Here is a 5372-nt window from a genome sequence, read left to right on the forward strand (position 1 = left end):
AAAAAAATTATATTTGTTGAAATTATTAGATACTTAAAGTAGGGTTTATCAGTAATAACTATAATCAGAGAAAACTATTACTGGCAGCCAAAAGATACCAAATGAAAGATATATGATGTTATATCGAAGCTCCTTGGAAGGCAAGCTATGACAAATCTAGACAGCATATTAAAAAGCAGAGATATCACTTTGCTGACATAGGTCTACATAGTCAAAGCTATGACTTTTCCAGTAGTCAAGTATAGATGTGAGAGTTGGACCATGAAGAAGGCTGAGCACCAAAAAATTGATGCTTTTGAATTGCAATGCTGGAGAAGACTCTTGAGAGTCCCTTGGACTACAAGGAGATCAAACCAGCCCTAGAGGAAACCAACCCTAAATATTCATTGGAGGGACTGAACTGAAGCTGAAGCTCCAATACTTTGGCCACCTGATGTGAAGAGCTGACTCATTGGAAAAGACCCTGATGCAAAGGCAAAAGGAGAAGGAGGTGGCAGAATATGAGATGGTTAGACAGCATCACAGGCTCAATGGACATGAATTTGAGCAAACCTGAGAGACAGTGGAGGACAGAGGAGCCTGACATGCTATAGTCCATGTGGTCACAAAGACTGAACACCAACAGCACAGAAGCCTCAAAAAATGTCAAGTTTGCATATATTTTTCCTTAGAGCAAATCCATGAATTAACTTGAAAATTCTTTGTATTTGGAATTCTAATATGCAAGTTTCTGTTTGTGGGGTGCATACTTCTTTCTTGATGTAACAATTACACTATGCTATCTTGTTTTATACACACACACACACACACACACACACACACACACACACCCCTATAGACATCAACTTACAATGGTTGACAAAAACCCAGAAGACTAGTCATGTAACTGAGTCTCAACACAGCAGACAGTTGTTAGAAAAGCACTATAAGTGTTGCAGAGGTTTATATTTGGAGTTTAAACACTGATGTTAGTCACTGATTGGAGCTTCCCTGGTGGCTCAGATGGAAAAAAAAAAAAAATCTGCCTGCAATGCAGGAGACACAGATTCAAGTCCTGGGTTGGGAAGATTCCCTGGAGAAGGAAATGGCAACCCACCCCAGTATTCTTGCTGGGAAAATCCCATGGACAGGGGTGCCTTGCAGACTACAGTTCATGGGGTTGCAAAGAGTCAGCCATGATTGAACAACTAACACACACTAGTCACCGATTATTAATGACATCATTTTAAAACTTTGACAGACATCAATTTGCAGAACTCTGACATATTCCCCTTGTTTTTAGAAAACAGTAGAAATAGTAGTGTTAATGAGCTGTACTAAAAACTAAGCTATCGTGTTTTAGTGGACCAAAATTTATGTTGTTTATAGAATTTCCCCCAATTTACTTTATTACTAATCTGAAGTTGACTAATCAGATCAATCTTGTACAAAAACACTTATATTTTAACAGTCTTAGGAGACAGTGAAAAGTTTGCCCCAGGAAATAGGATTATGTTAAGTCTGACTTCTATAGTGTGTACATTTGAAAAACTATTGACATTTAATTTAATAAAGGTATGTAATTTGACATAAAACTATGCCCACTACAACGTAGTTGATTGCCACTGACAATCCCCTTCTCCACCTTTAAGGTTTATCCAGGAGAATAATTTGCACAGATTTGAAAATCAAATGTCTTAGCTCATGCTGTGCTGAACTCCCCCTTCCAACAGTCTATACTTCTAATAAAACAAATCAAGACTTTCTCTATAATGCCTTCTCAGACAAACACTGGACAAACACTGGTCACCAAAGATCTTCTCTTACTCTTAATCCTTTTAGTTCTTATTCTGTACTATTCTATGCTCCATTTGTTGACCATGATACCTCATGTATATATTTTCTTTCCCCAATGGGTAAGCAATTTATCTCCCAGAACCTGTTTCTGTTCTGTTCTCCACAGTACCTAGTATAGTAATTGGCACTCATAGAAAAGAAAAACTTGTTAAAAGTCAATTAAAAAAAAAACAAACCTCATTCTAGAGTTCACTGGTCAAAAGCCTGGCAAAATGACCTATTACTATTATTTTATAACGTGGCTACAACAACATAGATAGATAGATGCTCTTGAGTATGTGGTGCCTTCATAGCCATACTCATTACAATAGAATTTTAAGTTAGATTCAAATTACTGCCTGTTTCTAATAGTAGGTGACAATGAACAGCAAGTATCCACATGGTACATTATTGTTTCAAATAATTCAGATTGAATTCATCAAGAACTTTTCCAAAACAAAAATATTTCTAACTTTGGCATCTATTAATAGCGCTGAGAAGCACATCAGTTTGCCAATTCATGCATAAAACAAACAACACTAGCTGAGGTCCAAGATTATTTTGCAGTGTTACTCAGAATTACATCCTGCTTTAACCCCTACCCAAGAGAACTTCAAACAACATGAAAGCTTCCAAAGAAAAGCATTTTACCCAAAACTACTGGAGATGTCAGTCTTTACTGATTCACTAAAGTTACCTAATCACAAATGACATCTATATCCTTTAAAAAAAAAAAAAAGTCTTTTATTTTAAAAGATTTTACCCAAAACTAAGTTTAGCATTTTTATTATAACACTTCTTTTTCAAATAAAAGAAACCTGAAATGGCTTAAAAATCAGCAGGGAGGGAAGAGAGCCAAATAAAAGAAGGAACCCATCATTCATTGTCTGCAAACAGAAGTACCTTATAATAAAAATTACTAGTTAATCTAAATTCGGTCTGCTTTTGAAAGGGGTCAACTGAGAACTGTAATTTTTTTTTCAACCATTTGCTCCTAAAGAAACAACTTCGCTGCTCAAAGATAATATTGATTTTTTTTAAAGTACCTACAACTTTAGATCCTCATCTAATCACTTGGTCCAAAATATCACTTCAGGTTACTCATAACAATGTTTTTTGGAGTAACAACTCTCAACCACAGGCTACCTCAAGAAGAACAGATATATCATAATACAACCTCACTTTTATTAGGGACATTTTAGGTTTCTTCATCATACTTATTTGTATATAAATACATCATTCTGGATAAAGAGTAGTTAGTTTGTAAAGCTTGTTTGCCCTGTTATCAGTCACTCTTCGCCTCCTTTTTTCAAGTTTGATGCCACTCTGGAAGTCAAATGGAGTATGTGTTTGCTAGTTTGTTTTATTAGTATTATTTAATATGAGTATTGTCTTCCTAACTTGTACACATCAGAAGCCAGAAGCCAGGCGCAAGGCTTTTAAAGGCTCTCACCTCAAAAGTAGCAAGAAAACTGAAAAGTAAGGGGTCATGCCAGCTGCCTGTTCAAGCCTTGAGGCATGGAGCCATAGCAGCCTGAGAATTGGCTCTAGAGAAGCCTGCGGTTAGACAGCCTCCTGAGAGCAAGAGCGAGGGAAAGTGGCAAGCATAGCACTGGAAACGTCTGTCCCCGAATTAGGGACCAGGCTGCATGATTGTACGTAGATTTATCAGCATCCATGGCATCTAAGAAGCAAAGCCAGGCCTTAAGCACCGACCTCTCGTTCCTGGACGCCCGGGTTTAAACCAGAAAGTGATGCTTTTTAGAAGGAAAACTACCTCGAAGGGAATAGGTAACCGCGAGCAGATATGTAACAGAGACATCAGAAGCGTATGCAGGAGAAAGCAGCGCTTCAGTCTCTTCCCGGGGCCCCGGAGGCCAGAAAGGCGCCCCAGCACCGGGCGAGTGCGGTGCCACTACTCACCCCTACTCTCCTATGGTCCCCGTCGTCGCCCAGCTCGACACAGCCCCTGCAGGGGGAGCCCCTCCCCCGCCCGCCGCCAGGGGTGGGCTCAGCGGGCTAGAGGAGGCGGCGGCGCAGGTGTCCGTGAGCCGGAGCGAGAGACGTGCCCCAAGAGGAACTGGGTTCAAGGGAGGCAGCCTGGTGCCTTGCACTCCCCGGCGCTGACAACTTCACCACCATCGACGTGGAGGGGTGAGGGGAGGCAGTGGGGGGAGGCCCTCGCCCAGCGGCCCGGACCCCCCCCGCGGTACTAGGCCCGAGCTCGGGCGGGACCGCTGCCCCGCGCCCCCTCAGGGACGCGATCCCAAGGCCTGATTCCCGTCCCTCAGCCCTGGCGGCCACAGAGCAGCAGCGGCTCCCTCTCGGGGCCGCGGTCGCAGCGGCATCCTCGTGCTCCTCCTTCTCTGGCGCTGCTGCCTACACACACAGCCGCTGCACCCCAATGCTGTCGCCTAGCAACCCGCGCATGCGCCCCGCCTCCGCCATCGACCGCCGTCACTGCTGGCGCCGCTTTCGGAGCTCAGTCTGCGACCCAGAAAAGTACGCAAAAGCACGTTTCCTAGGGCCCAGAGAGAGCGATGTCAAAGTAGGGTGGGAGAAGTAAATGGCATCCTACTCCAGTATTCTTACCTAGAGAATCCCGTGGCCAGAGGAGCCTGCTGGGCTGCTGTCCATGGGGTCACACAGAGTCGGACACGACTGAAGCGACTTAGCATGCATGGATGCATTGGAAAAGGAAATGGCAACCCACTCCAGTATTCTTCCCTGGAGTATCCCAGGGACAGAGGAGCCTGGTGGGCTGCCGTCTATGGGGTCGCACGGAGTCGGACACGACTGTAGTGACTTAGCAGCAGGAGCAGCAAGGTAGGGGTGAAGTGGAGAGAGGTGCAGAATGCTCTGCAAATCTAAAAAGGCTGGAGGATCTAGGTTATGACCGTCTCCTGGCCCCTCCACAGGCACATTGATGGTTGAGACTGACAGTCCTGAGAATCTCCTAACTTATTCTTCAGAAGCGATTCTTGCAATCCGATCCTTCACAAGGGCTTCCGGAGGAATTTTCTAAATAGCTTCTCTGACCATGTCACTCATCTGCATAACTGCAATGATTAACGGACAGTCTGCTGAATAGGCCCTGACTGTTCTTGACCACTGTATTAGCATCCTCTCTGGTCTCCCTGCCTTTAGATTTGTCTCTCTGAAATCTGTTCTCATATTTCTACCAGATTGATTTTTGTAAAACATAAATCTACTCTCACTTCCCTCTGGTTTAGAGAATGAATGGGCTTTGAAGTTAGAGCCAGTATTTAAATTATGCCGTACCCACTGAGTAGATATATTTTCTTGAGCTATGGTGCTTAACTTCTCTGATTATGTTTCCTCATGGAGATAATTATAGCACCTATAGACTAGTTTTTTTAGGATTAAATGAGAGAGTACATATAACATACTTAATATACATAACTTACTCTGGCACAGAGTAAGCATTCATTAAAAATTATAGCTATTTTTCAGTAGGTCTTGTTGCCTATAATAAAATACAAACTCCCTAGCTTAGCATTCAAAGTCTTCTAAGATCTTGTCTCCATTTTTCTAGC

At 42.8% G+C, this 5372-nt stretch overlaps 1 protein-coding gene across 2 annotated transcripts in view; it reads right to left on the minus strand.

The window, feature by feature from the left end:
- ZC3H12B (zinc finger CCCH-type containing 12B) overlaps positions 1 to 4168 on the minus strand; it is a 562987-nt gene extending 558819 nt beyond the window's left edge. For both annotated transcript variants that reach the window (XM_043457508.1, XM_043457509.1), the window contains exon 1: positions 3739 to 4168. The gene's annotated coding sequence lies outside the window, so the exon portion shown is untranslated. The remainder of the gene's footprint in view (positions 1 to 3738) is intronic.
- Between the last annotated feature and the right edge of the window lie 1204 nt (positions 4169 to 5372).

This window comes from Cervus canadensis, chromosome X (genome assembly GCF_019320065.1).
Source record: "Cervus canadensis isolate Bull #8, Minnesota chromosome X, ASM1932006v1, whole genome shotgun sequence".
In the NCBI taxonomy this organism is placed as follows: domain Eukaryota; kingdom Metazoa; phylum Chordata; class Mammalia; order Artiodactyla; family Cervidae; genus Cervus; species Cervus canadensis.